Here is a 15,237-nt window from a genome sequence, read left to right as displayed (position 1 = left end):
AGCCCTGTTTGGTTCTTTTATGATATTTTCTATTTATATTTTTGAAATTCTCATTTTGTTCATATATAATTTTCCTGTTTTCCTTTAATTTTTTTTGTCTGTGTTTTTCTTTAGCTCCGTGAGCATATTTAGAACAGTTGCTTTAAAGGTTTGTTTACATAGACTGATATCTGTGCTTCTTCATGGACAGTTTCTGCAGATTCATTTTGTCTTTCGAGTGAGCTCTATGTTCCTGTTTCTTTGTATGACTTGTGATTAGTTGTTGTTGAAAATTGGGCATTTGGTAAAACAGCTGCCTTTCCCAGTCTTTGCAAATTGGCTCTGTGTCAGGGCAATTCTATATTTATTAGTTTTGAACTTTGAGTCTTGGGATTAGCCTGAGATGAAGCCTTAAGGTCTTCTCAGGCCTTTTTGAACTTGCATCTTGCCTGGGTCTCTGTGTAGATTTTTCATTCCCTCATATATATGGTTGTTGTTGAATGTCTTTACTTCCCAGAGAATCACGCCTCGCTTCTCCTCAGAGCCTTAGATGATCTGTTGTGTGCCTCCCCCTCCTATCTCCTGCTCCGGGTGCACATGGATCTGTGGTGTCCTTCAGCTTTCACCTGCAGTGTCTGCCGTATTTGTTACTATCACCAACATGGAACATAGCTACTCTTTCCCTTTTGGAAGCAGAGCATATTCTGTCCAGTAAATTTGGGGTGAGATACACCTTCTTTTGAAGGAACAATGATCGGGCATTAGCCTAAATAGAAGAGTCAGTAATAAGGTGATCATGGGAATTATATCTGGGGACTATAAAATCCTGGTACAGAAAATTTATTGAAAATAGAAATTAAGATAATGAATATGTTTGAAGCTTCAGCTTTCAAATGGTTTGAAGAATCAGCTACCATCAGTTCCACAGGAGGATAATAAACTAGTTCTTATAGAAACATATATTAAAGAGAGGAAATAGAGCAAAAAAGATGTTGTAAATTTATTTTAGGGCTTTACTTGAGACTGAAAGAGATGCGAAGCAAGATTACATGAAGATGAGGCTCCTTAGTGTGGCTTTCTCATACAAAACCACATGGCTATTTTTCTAGAGAAAATGGTTGAGAAAAATACATTATGGGTTATGAAACTATATATATATACATCTGAGATAAATGAATCTGTAAGAACTGTGAAGAAGTCAAGGGAACCTAAGTAGTTTTTAAGAAAAGGACCAATTGACAGAGGTAAATAAAATTGCCCTGCAAGTTAAAGTAGTTGATAGGAAAAGGAGAATACGGTGACTTGAAGGCTTTTGAGCCTGCTTCCATTTTTTTTTTTTTTTTTTTGTGGTACGCGGGCCTCTCACCGTTGTGGCCTCTCCCGTTGCGGAGCACAGGCTCCGGATGCGCAGGCTCAGTGGCCATGGCTCACGGACCCAGCCGCTCCGCGGCATGTGGGATCTTCCCGGACCGGGGCACGAACCCGTGTCCCCTGCATTGGCAGGCGGACTCTCAACCACTGCGCCACCAAGGAAGCCCCTCCATTTTTGAGATTAGAGTTATTCATTCTCATACTCCAATGTCCACTCTCAATACTTTTTGGGCCCCTCAATACCCAGAAAGGATCCAAGAGATAAGGCTGAAGTTCTTGCTTGAACTCCTGCAGCCCTCAGAATGATTGTCTTTGTCTAAGAATGATTCTGATATGAATCCTTCTACTTCAGTGATTTCATGGAGTATTATCTATTAATTAAGAATTTTCTTATTAAGGGACTTTCCTGGCAGTTCAGTGGTTAAGACTTCACCTTCCAATGCAGGGGGTGCGGGCCGATCCCTGGTCGCGGAGATAAGATCCCACATGCCTCGCGGCCAAAGACCCAAAACCTAAAACAGAAGCAATGTTGTTACAAATTCAATGAAGACTTTAAAAATGGGGACTTCCCTGGTGGTGCAGTGGTTAGGAATCCACTTGTCAATGCAGGGGACACAGGTTCATGCCCTGGTCCAGGAAGATGCCACATGCCGCGGAGCAGCTGAGCCCATGCATCACAATTACTGAGCCTACGTGTTACAACTACTGAAGCCCATGCGCCTAGAGCCCATGCTCTGAAATAAAGAGAAGCCACCGCAATGAGAAGCCTGCATACCGCAAGGAAGAGTAGCCCCCGCTCACCACAACTAGAGAAAGCCCACATGCAGCAATGAAGACTGAACACAGCTAAAAATAAAATTAATTAATTAATTAATTTTAAAAAAGAAGACTTTAAAAATGGTCCACATCAAAAACATCTTTTAAAAAAAATTATCCCATTAAATTATTATCATTCTATTAATTGAGATAACTCCTTCATTATCTTCATACTTACTTAATATTTTATTATTTTAATTATTCTGAAAATTTCAACATGCATTCTTGACTTTGTAATGTCCAAGATAAATAGTTGCTTTACCTCTTCTTGTATATTTCAATAGCCTTAGATCCTTTTAACTCCACTTATGCCCCTTTTAATTTAATTGCAACACTTACAGTGCTTGAAGCTTATGCAATTTTAAACCACAGACACTAATATTATGGTTTTATATAATCACTATTCATTTAGATTTACACCCACATTTACCTATTTCAGTGCACTTTATCCTGAATCTTAGCGGTTCCATTTGGGATTAGTTTCTTACATCCAAAGAACATTATAGTATATCCTTTGTGCAGACCTAAGTTAACGATTTTTTTCTCTACCTATCTTAAATTATCTTTATTTCACCTATGGAATATAATTATATCCTCATATGATTCTCATATAATTCTCTTTCCTCTGGGGATAGAGTTTTAGTATGACAATTGTCTTTCAGTAATTATATGGCTTCTATGTTTTCTTTTTATAGATTAGCTGTCAATTACTTCTTTATTATTTTATTTTTTTTTCTTCTTTTTGGCCACGCCATGCGGCATGTAGGAACTTAGCTCCCTGACCACGGATTGAAACCACGCCCCCTGCACTGGGAACTCAGAGTCTTAACCACTGGACCGCCAGGGAAGTCCCAGTAATTTCTTCTTTAAAAGTAAATTCTGGGGCTTCCCTGGTGGCGCAGTGGTTGAGAGTCCGCCTGCCGATGCAGGGGACACGGGTTCGTGCCCTGGTCTGGGAAGATTACACATGCCGCGGAGCGGCTGGGCCCGTGAGCCATGGCCGCTGGGCCTGCGTGTCCAGAGCCTGTGCTCCGCAATGGGAGAGGCCACAACAGTGAGAGGCCCGCGTACTGCAAAAAAAATAAAAAAATAAAAAATAAAATAAAATAAATAGAATAAAAAAAAAGTAAATTCTGTATTTTACTGCCTGTCTTTCAGCTTTCATTTATCTTTGGTTTTCAGCAATTAAACATGATACATATAACTTTGTTTTCATTTTGTTCACCCTACTGGTGTTCCTAATACTTTGTCAATATGTAGTTTGATGTCTTCTATCAGCTTTGGAACATTCACAGATATTATCTATTTCACTATGAGTTATGGGTAAACTGTGATTTACGAAAGCAAATTTTGAGGTAATAGATCATTAGGAGACATTGTCTTAGCAAATACACTACTTTGCATATACATTTTTATTTGCTTTTCCTGAAAGAGTTCACCAATGATCTGTATATACAAGTTTAATTTGGAGCATGGTATGTAGATGAGATGGGAGCAGCTGGGAAAGACTTTCAGATATTCTTGCTGAAAATTATTCAGAGTGGAGGCCAGCCTTAGCAAGGAAGAATGTTGTAATTATGAGGTATGTCTTCCAAGAGCACCATATGGAAATTGTCAGGATATATGCCATCAATTTATCATCACTGATATGGATTGAAGTCTTTATTAAATGTAATAACAGAACTTGAATGCAATAAAAAAAAAAAGAAAAAATATACAATCACATAGTAGAAGAGAACTAAAATGAAAGGAGACCTATGTTCTTTAAGCTTGCTGGAGTCTACTCAGGTGAAAAACATCACTTCTATTAATCTCTTTTTTCCATATTCCAGAGAATAATTAGTATAAAATACTCTCTGTGAAGAGCTATTATAATATTTCATTCTTGAAAGTTATTTTTCTCATTTGTTCCTCTCTGAAAGATATACCCGGGGCGTGGGGGGATGTAAATCTGTAGCCCTGGCTATTTCTAAGGAAGCAATATTCTTACAACTTGATTTGATATGATTTGTTATTCCGAGATCAGCATAGCATAATAGTTATATGCATGATCTCTAGGGTAAAACTATTTGACTTAAATCACGTTTCTAATTCTTACTAGCCATACAATTTTGGAACAATTTCTCATTCTTTCTGGGGCTCAGTTTCTTTATTAATAAGACAATCACAATACTAGTACTGTTTTGTAGGAATTATTGGGGCAGTACATGATCTAATATATGATACACTGAAGTAGTATCGGGAATATTGGAAGCAATCAATAAATGTTAGGTATTTTTTAAGTGCTAATTGTGACTAAATGCTCTTCAGTTTGCATGTTCTGTGTGGTTTCCTCCCATTTCTTTGCCAAGGTCTGAGATTTTAATATATTAGCATTTACTTCTATATGCAAATACATTTGCATTTACAAATCACTTAACCATTTAAGCCCATATTTTGATATTTTGGGTTTGGTTCAGAGATCTCCAATTATTATAATATGTTGAGTTTAGCAGGCTTGAATGAACACAGGATGTTAAAATGTCTCTGTAATTATCTTCTGTATAAGAAAATGTAGGAAGGAATGCCATACATTTCCAATTCTTCCTTGTTATTTGTCTTGATAAGACTGGAGCTCAGTGCTTCAGAACAATTTCCTTGCTGCCAAGACTTTATTTTCAGCAGAAATAAAGTAACAGTTTTCTTCAGAGAAGGACCTTGACAACAAAAGGTACATCCGTGAGGATAACTTTGTCACCCATGTTAGCTCTGTGTATTATAATTTTTGTATTATTGTTTTCAATTATCCTTCTTAACTTCAAGAGAAGTCCATGATATATAAGAATTTTTCTGATAAGCGCACCACAGTTACTAACTCTGATCTTATATTTATTAATTGTATATATACATCTAAATTTAAACCTCTTACACTGAAATCAAGGTTCTCATTGCAATCTAATTCATACCTCTGTTTTATATTATTTTGCAAGGTGAAGTCTCATTTTGATGGTTGGTTTCCCATGTATTCAGAAGTTCTTCTAGACAATAAACTGAAATTTATAAAATTTACAAAAGAAAATACATTTTAAGACATCACTTTTGAACACTCAAGAATGCAAATAAGATAGAAAAAATTTTTAAATGTAAGTACAATTTATCCATTCATTTTTTACTATTAACTGCAGAATAAATTGGAAATTACCACTTGTAAATAACTGACATTAAAGTATAAAACTTTTTACTTATGACAGATATTTATGAGGTAATTACTGGTGCTTTAATCATCGAAAGTTTGCACATCTGATTGATGCTATTCTAAGCAGTTAATATACCCAGACAGTCAGGACATAATGACCAAACCTATCTTTGAAGCAAATGCCTTTCACATAACACATATCCACTCAGTCACAAAGTACTATTTATTCTATCGCTACAATGCCTCATATATCTATTTCCTTCTTCACAGTTCCATAACCTTTTCCCTATTCAGATTTTCATTATTTTTATATGGAACTTTTATAATATTCTACAAACTCTCTTCACTAGTTCTCACTTTCCACTACTTTTCTCAAAACGCCTCTAGAATTAATACCCCCATTGCACAGCTTTACTGATATTACCCTTTCAATATCGTGAGACTATCAATTATTTATATATTAAATTCAAGCTCATTAAAATAAAAAAATTATAAAATTGTGCCATTTTCTTAACAGCTGTATTTCTGACTATTTTCAAATATGAAACCTTTAACCCACATCATGATGTATTTTGTTTTGTTTTGGAGACTCTGGCACTCCAGGTGACACAACTTGAATTTGAAATAGAGTGAATGGAATGTTCCTAGCTCAAATTTATTTTATTTAGTCTGAATGGTCTATGGTTACTTCTAAGATATTTTGGAGACTTCACATAAATTGTAAAGAAAATCTTTCTGCATCCCTATTTTTTAAAGATCTGATCCCAGTCCAACTACAAAATCATATAACTTGTTGCTGGACATAAATTTTCAATCGGTCAAGTGCAGACTCATATGACCAAGACTTTAAGTTCTCTGGACCATATTATTCCAGCTTGAGTCCCAAATGCATTGCTGGACTCATAAGAATAAATGTACTAGAAGGGAGGATCAAGATGGCAGATGGCTTCCCTGGTGGCGCAGTGGTTGAGAGTCTGCCTGCCGATGCAGGGGACACGGGTTCGTGCCCCGGTCCGGGAGGATCCCACATGCCGCGGAGCGGCTGGGCCCGTGAGCCATGGCTGCTGAGCCTGCGCGTCCGGAGCCTGTGCTCCGCAACGGGAGAGGCCACAACAGTGAGAGGCCCGTGTACCGCAAAAAAAAAAAAAAAAAAAGATGGCAGAGTAAGAGATCATGGACCTCACCTCTCCCAACAAACACATCAATAATACATCTACATGTGGAATAGTTCTCATGGAAAACTAACTGGAAACTGGCAGAAGTACTCCTATACAACCAAGACTGTAAGAATGATACACAATTGGGTAAGACCGAAAAAAAAAACCTGGATCAGAACCTGTATCCCTGGGAGGGGACTAAGAAGAAAAGGGGGATTTCACGGGTGGACACTCACCCTGGGATGTGAGAGGGTTGACCCACAGCCTGAGCGTCCCAGTCCTGGGCTCCTACATGGAAGAGACAAGCCCCCTTGGCTGTTTGGAGAAGCTCTGGGGCAGACAGAGGGGCTGGAGGAGCCTAGACTACACTCGTGTGGAGTGCCTGGATGCTGCTTGCCACCAGACAGGTGGACAGAGGTCTTCCCCAGCAGCTGCTACCTCACTGTGCGCCCAAACCCAAGCCAAATGAATGCCCTGGCCCCATTCACTCCATGCCACAGCTTGACACCGGATCTAGGGCATCCAGAACCTGGGAAAGGCTTGATGTAGGGACACGGGGGCAACCCAAGGCCCAGGGTGTGGTCCAGGTGGGGCAACAGTGGGCAAACAGCACCCCAGAAGCAGCCCAGACATCTGACAGCAGCATGGCTGCTTGAATTCCCACAACCCACTATGCCACACTCCCCAGTCCCAGCCAAGAAAACACTCTGTCCCCACCTACTCCATGTCACAACCTAGCACTAGATCTGGGATGACCACAACAGGGGAAAAGCTATAACTTTGGGCTGTGTGTGAGACGGGCCACAGATGCCTACACAGGCAGCACATCAGACTTCCGTCATTGCACAAGCCGCACTTACTTCAGCATTCCCCTCATTTGGGGCAAAGTCTCCAGGGTAGGGAGAAGGAAAAACACACAAAGGAAACAGAGCCAGCTCAAGCCTGACCCTCACAACGTCTGCTCTAGCAACTTGGAAAGAGACCCTGCCCCAACAGGGCAACTATGGCCACTGAGCAGAGAGGAAGTCCCACCTCGCACCCTGAGCAGGCTTTAGCTCCTCCATCACCACCACCACACCCCCCGCCAAGGTGATAGTGGCCAGCACACCCTGAGGAAGATGTGACTGGCAACCACATCAATCCAGTCTTCCCACCAAAGGCGTCATACACATACCGTCTACATAGGGGTGCTCCCACATAAGAACAACCCTTCAAGAACACACTGGGTAACTGTTTCACCTGAACTCATAAAGACAGAGAAAGTTACGTAAAGTGGAAAGGCAAAGGAAATACTCTCAATTGAAAGAGGAAGAGCAAACCCCTGAAAATTAAATAATGAAATAGAGATAATCAGTCTACCAGACAATGAACTCAAAACGTTAGTAATAAAAATTCTAACTGAATTAGGGAAGAGAACTGATCATAGACCATTTTAACAAGAAACTCGAAACTATAAAGAAGTCCCAGTCAAAACTAGATAATTCAATTTCTGAGATAAAAAGCACTCTAGAAGCAATGAATAGCAGACTAAATGACATAGAAGAATGCATAAGTGATTTGGAATTTAGAATAATGGAAATCACCCAATTAGAAGAGCAGACAGAAAGACAAATTAAAAAGAATAAAGCAACATGCAAGATCTGTGGGATAATAGAAAGTGTGCCAACTACACGTAATAAGAGTTCCAGAAAGAGAAGAGAGAGAAAAGGAAATCAAAAATGTATTTGAAGAAAGTATGGCTGAAAATTTCCCAAACGTAAGGAAGGAAACAGAGATCCAGGTACAGGAAGAACAGACAGTCCCAAACCAGATGAAACCAAACAGACCTACACCAAGACATGTCACAATTAAAATGGTGAAATTTAAAGATAAAGACAGGATTCTAAAGGCAGCAAGAGACAAAAAAGAGTCAGTCACAAGAGAACCTCCATGAGACTATCAGCTGATTTCTCTGCAGAAACTTTGCAGGCCAGAAGGGAATGGCATGACATATTCAAAGTTCTGAAAGGGAAAACCCTGCAACCTAGGCTACTATATCCAGCCAGATTATCATTTAGAAGAGAAAGAGATATAAAGAATGTCTTAGACAAGCAGAAACTAAAAGAATTCAGCAATACTAAACCTACCCTAAAAGAAATGTTAAAGGGTCTTCCCTAAATGAAAAAAAAAAGTAAGAGTCCATATTAAAGGGAAAATCCCAACAGGAAAGGCAAATATATAGTAAGGATTGAAGATCACTCAAGCCAGGACATAGATTAAAAAACAAAACAAAACAAAACAACTAAATATATATACACCATGGATACAGACATTCATATGGTTTTATGATCAGGCCGTTTTCTCTTATTTTGATATATTTATTTTATACCAGTACTATAATGTTAAATTACCTGTAGCTTTGTAGACTATTTTGGTACCTGGAAAGGCTAGATTGCTACGTCTCTTTTTTAATATATTTCAATACGTATTTTGTTAATCTTATAATTTTTTACTTCTATGTCTAAATTGTAATTAATGTACTTATGAAAATACCCATGTATTGGAATCACATAAATCTTAGATGAGTCTAGAATAGTATAATCATCTACACAGGATTAGTCTTCCCATCAAGGTACATTTAATATATACTCAATTCATTAAATGTCCTTCTTTATATCTTTTAATAAAGTATTACAATCTCTTTCATATAAGCCATGTACATTACTAGGTGTATTAATTTATTTAATAAAAAAGTTCACTAAGTACCTCTAATGTGACAACATAGTTTTCAAAAGCAAAGGTTAAAATGTAGAGCAAATACATACATAGGTTCTTTCTAAGCTAACATGCTAGTGGGAGAGGCAGACATTAAATACATAACCACACAAATAACTACACAGGTGAGACTGTGAAAGATGCTACAAATGAGTCGTACATAAGATATTGTAATAGAGAAATTTGGCCTAATTATAAGAGAATAGTGTTAAATGATTACTCTAGGATTTAGTTACCTAGAAGAAAAGTAGAAGAAAGGATGCTTTAGGTAAAAAAAATAGTCTATGTATATGCTTTGTAGCAAGAAGGATTACGGATAAAGTTATAAATCATAATCAATCTACCCAGAGAAGTCCTGATTTATGCTTGTTGTCCCAGAGTAATTATCGACATCATCTACCCTCATCCTTAAAATTATCCTTGCTTTTATGATGCTACATGGTAAGTCTAACCATGAGTCATTCAGTGGACTAAAAGACAACTGTGACTGGAGCCTAGTGAGCGAAAAAGTATGTGATGCTAGCTGGTGTAGAGAGCCATGGACCAAGTAAGGAATGACCTTATAAACCATGTTAAGGATTTTAAAATTTATATTGAATTTAAAGTATTAAAAAGCTAAGTATGGTGAGTTTATAAAATTTATATTTTGAAGAGGTTACTCTGGAAATTGAATGGAAGAGGTCAAGAGTGGATTGTAGTTAGATCACTAGGAGGCTTATAGCATAGACTGAGAGAGAGAGGGACAGAGAGAAAGAATTGTCGTAGATTAGATGGGTAGTAATGCAACTGTAGAGAAGTGTACTAATTCACTAAATAATCAGTGAAATAATCAGTGGAATAATCAGTGGCAGTTAGATAGCACAGAGGATTCCTAGGTTCATCTCACTGGACATCAGGGGCCAAGAGAGACAACAGTATTAAAGTATCTGCTTTTTTTTCTTGATGCTGGTAAGGATCAGGGCTGGGAAGACAGTCTATTTAAAAGTATTGTGGGCGAGGTGTTTTTCAAGATATCAAAGAAGAAATGTCAAGTGAGAGGCTCAAAATGTGGACCTGGATATTGGACGTTAGCTCTAGATTGTATAAAATGAAAGTCTGTTAACTTTGTATTGAGCTTCATTATTGAAGTGTTCTTATTATGATTGCTTTTTTTCAGTAGATTTTCTTGGTATATCTGGGTAACAAAGCACATCATCGACATACAATTTCAGTAATTAATTTAAAATATTTGTGTCTAAAAAGGTTTTCCTGCGTTACTGATTTCTTTGCCCTGGACAGCCAAAGGAATGATAGCAATTATATCAGTCGTCTTTGTCTTCATGATTCTGTTGAAAATGATTCTAATTTTTTTACTATGAAACATAATATTTGGTGAAAGTTCTTATAAATACCCTTAATCAAGTTCAATGTTTCCTTCTACTTGTAGTTATTTCCTTTCTCTTCTATATTGACAAATCTCTTGGTAAATGTACAGATCCATCCCTGACTTTAACCAAAATTTGGTCATCATGTAGTATTATTTCAGTACAGTAGTGTATTATGTTCACTTTTTTATGTAGGATTTTTGCTTCTATGTGTGTAACGGATGCTGTTCCAAAATATTTTCCTGTGTGTGAAAATAATTTGAATAATGCTATGCTTACCTTATGAATCTGGATGGGAATCTTCCATCTTTTGCCAGCTACTAAATAGTTTGTCTAGGAGTCAATTTTTGTTATTAAGATATTTTCAAATTCATTCTTAAAAATTACCATCGTTGTGCATCCAAATAGATATTCATTTATTTATCTATAGAATACAGTCATATTTATTCAATTTCCCTACATTGTCTTGAGTCTCTTTATCATCATATATGTCTTTGTAAGAAATCATACATTTAAACAAGGTTTTTATGCTTATCACTAAAAATTATACATTATGCTACATTCTCATTGATTTAGATCTACTTATGCCTTTTGAATAAATTTATCCTTCATATGTTTGGAACTGTTGTTTTTTCTGCTTTGTAAACATAAATTACCTTACTTTTGATATTTGAAGGAATTTTCACATTTCTGGTTTGCTGATAGTACTGGTTATGAGTCTTTTTTTTTTTTTTTTATAAAAAGCTACATATATTTTATAACATTAAGACATAACTGGGGCTTCCCTGGTGGCGCAGTGGTTGGGAGTCCGCCTGCCGATGCAGGGGACACAGGTTCGTGCCCCGGTCCGGGAAGATCCCACATACCGCGGAGCGGCTGGGCCCGTGAGCCATGGCCGCTGAGCCTGCGCGTCCGGAGCCTGTGCTCCGCAATGGGAGAGGCCGCAGCAGGGAGAGGCCCGCGTACCAAAAAAAAAAAAAAAGACATAACTGAATTCAAGCAGTGTATAGGCTTAGTCCAATATCCTGATAATTTTTTTCATTTTTTGATGAATCTCTGTCCACCATCATTTATCTCTTCTATTAGATTCTTTCTTTCAAATGACCTTTGCTTGATGTCCTTAATTTTGAACTGCCCAACCAATAAATTCTATAAATATTTTCAAGTATTATTACATCTCACAGCTGGTAAATCTAAGGTCAGTAACAATATGGTAACATATAGAATGCTGCTATTATTTTTCATTTTTATCAAAACTCTTAGCTACCCACTGACATCTTTGATAAGATCACCTGGGCCTATGCTATTGTTGATAATTCAAAAATTGAATTGCTAAAATAACTTTTATATAATTAAAATAACAAATGAGAAAAATAACTTTAGGAAATCCTTAGAATTAATTTTAAATGCTTTAAAAATCCTATTCTAGTAATTTTAAACAAGTTAATGAAAAACTGAAAAATACTTACCCTTAGCTATCATAAATGCAGCTAGTACCAGAACAATTAAATAAAGCAAGGCAAATATCACTGCAGCAAGGCACCATGGAGACTCTGCCCAAAGAGAGAAAGGTGATTCACTATGATGATCAATGGAAACAAGACTGAGGAGTTGGGATTAGAAGGAATTTTGGTTAGGAATATTCAACCCGTTAAATTGGAATGAAATCTAAACCCATGGGAGTACTGCATTGTTGGTATTCCCCAGTCTGTTAGGAAAACTCTAAAAATTACTTGAAAATTTGGATATAGCCAGGGAAAATATGAATATTTTTATGTAGGAATGTTGTTGAACTAACAAGTTGCTCTGTTAAAGAAATTTTATAATTAAAAAGAGCACTTCAGAAATCCTACTAGGGATTTAATTCATCACCCTCCTTTAATTAAAAAATATTTCTTCCATCTTTGTAGCAGAACTAGGTTAAGAATAAAACTTCTGGGCTTCCCTGGTGGCGCAGTGGTTAAGAATCCGCCTGCCAACACAGGGGACACAGGTTTGAGCCCTGGTCTGGGAAGATCCCACATGCCACGGAGCAACTAAGCCCGTGCACCACAATTACTGAGCCTGCACTCTAGAGCCCACGAGCCACAACTACTGAGCCCGCATGCTGCAACTACTGAAACCCGCTCACCTAGAGCCTGTGCTCCGCAACAAGAGAAGCCACTGCAATGAGAAGCCAGAGCACTGTAACGAAGAGTAGCCCCCCGCTCGCAGCAACTAGAGAAAGCGCGGGAGCAGCAACGAAGACCCAACGCAGCCAAAAATAAATAAAAAATAACAACAAAAAAAAGAGGATAAAACTCCTATGTTAGCTGTTGGCCCTGACAGACACTCTGTGACTGTTTTGATAAAAGTCTAGTTATTATGACATACCTCACAAGCTCCATTTTGTTTTTAGAAAAACTGCAGGATTAAAGGAGCACTTACCTTTTGCAAAGCTAAAATATCAAACCCAAAAAGTATCTATGAAACATTCTTGATTCTATGGCTATGGTACATCATTTTAAGCCATTGTTGATTGTTCAAACAAAATGATCAGTAGTTCATTGTTCATTCTCATTTGCTCTTAACACAGCACTTTAGGTCACTATGACCAGTTTAAAAGACTTTGTATGAGAGATAAATCCAATTCAGAGATTAGTCCGCAAATATTTGTTCTCATGACTAGTTCATTAAAATATTAAGGCAAAAAAGGGAATCTAGCATTCTAAGTGTTTTTACCTTTTGTTTTTAAAATCCTAGTTATTTTTCTCTTCCGAATATTTGAAGAACAATGAATTTTGAGTTCTGAGTATGTTATACTTTCATCACAAGAGTCTAGAAAATATATTAGAAAAATGCATGTGGTAAATAATTATAATTTATATATACACATGTATATATATATACATTCTTTTATGATATATAGACATACAATTAAAAGCATGTTAGAAATCATAAACAAAAATTGCCCCCATTTCAGGCTTATAAGAAAGTTTTAAAATTGGCTCAGTTAGGTAGTTGCTTTGTGAAATGTGACGCTTTTTTCTTCTTTAATCCTTAGTTTCTTATCTATAAATAGGAATAACAATAGTATTTATTTATAGATATATTGTGGAGATTAAGTTAATCTATATAAAGTCAACAGCATAGCACTTGGAGCAATAAACATGCAATAAGTGTTATTATTGTAAAAGTGGTCATAGTAGTAGTGTAGAATAGTAATTGTAAGAATAGAATGGAAAATATCGTCAGGAGTAAAACTGGTTGCAGAAGCAAGAGTAGAAATTTAAAAATTAATTTAAATACCTGTAATGTAAATGTCTACAATTGTTCCTTCTTATAGTTGAATTTAATCTTAATGAAAGAAGCATGAGAAAAAAAATCATCTAATTCTTGCTAGGTAGATAAATTTTCTTAGCAACATATTGCATGTACTTCTTCAGTGCAAATGAAGCAGAATTCACAGCCACAAAGTCAATAACATTTTTCCAAGTAATATTAACTCTAACTCCATTGTAAATGTTCACTTAACAAACAATGATTCAAATTTAAATCCCCTTAAACCGGAAAATTTTAAATTCAAATAAAGGCAAAAGATTTTTAACTCTTCCTCTAAAAGTACCTAGCTATGGACTTTGTTATTTATATTATTTTCTCATTAAATAAAGGGATTTCTTAGCAATAGCAGCAGTACCTCTATTTATTTCATGCAATTCCTCTGGCGAAGGTTGATCAGTACAGGGTCTGGATGGTGCTGGTGTCTCTGGTCCCATAGCTGAACTTAGGCTGCATGGATCAGATGATGAGCAGAGGGTTAGAATGAAACAGGATCAAGGAAACAGATCTCTTCATACTGCAACATCAGACAGGATGTTTACTCTAAATTTAATATGTAAAGTATTTTTTACATTTAAGAAAATAAAAGGCAATGTAATTCAGCCCCTATAGATTAAATTTGTTATTCTTCCATGTATAATGAAGCGCTTTTTTATTTCCAAAGATAAAGTTTAAAATTACATTCTCCATAATGATTTCTTCTCTGCCTTGTTATTTTTCAGAAACAGTGAATGAACAATGAAGACTAAAACACTGTTATGTAAATAAATGATGTATTGTACTTAAATAAAATGTAACAAATACTGATTTTTAGAAATATCTTTTTTTGTGGTTATAAATATTCATGCCCATTATTAGAAGGTATACTAGAGAAAATGAAAATGACATACAACTCTGTTCCTGCAATACGTCTGTTGAAATAATTATTCATAACTTTTCTTAGTTTCTCAAGTGACCAATGGCTGTTTTGTTTAAAAAAGTAAAAGGAACAATTTAACTATCAATAAATTAAATAATGAGATAATTTATAATGTATGTCTACAAAAAAACTTTCACAGTCATTAAGTATAGATGAGACAGTTCTGCAAGTATTGATGTGAATAATGTTCCGTGATATATTAAGTGGGATAATATTCAAATTATTGCAAAATATGATTTTATACTATATTTGGTAGAAAAATATCTGTTGTTATCCGTGTGCTTACAGTATAATAATATGTGTTTAACCTGGTAATTTAAGATTGCAATATAATAATATTTAAGTGACTAACTTGGTAAATTTTTATTTTACGTATGTAGTTTT

General features: G+C 36.3%; 1 long non-coding RNA gene across 1 annotated transcript; it reads right to left on the bottom strand.

Moving 5' to 3' along the window:
* Positions 1 to 2,125: 2,125 nt before the first annotated feature.
* Positions 2,126 to 14,672, bottom strand: LOC109548474 (uncharacterized). The gene is made up of 6 exons (XR_002174561.3): positions 14,293 to 14,672; positions 13,905 to 13,952; positions 13,338 to 13,433; positions 12,086 to 12,169; positions 5,112 to 5,195; positions 2,126 to 4,862 (listed from the first exon to the last, which is right to left on the bottom strand). It is a non-coding gene; the product is annotated as an uncharacterized lncRNA (long non-coding RNA).
* Between the last annotated feature and the right edge of the window lie 565 nt (positions 14,673 to 15,237).

Source organism: Tursiops truncatus, chromosome 11, assembly GCF_011762595.2.
Source record: "Tursiops truncatus isolate mTurTru1 chromosome 11, mTurTru1.mat.Y, whole genome shotgun sequence".
Taxonomy (NCBI): domain Eukaryota; kingdom Metazoa; phylum Chordata; class Mammalia; order Artiodactyla; family Delphinidae; genus Tursiops; species Tursiops truncatus.
Note: the sequence above shows the minus strand (reverse complement) of the source record. Positions and strands in the feature narration are given on the sequence as shown.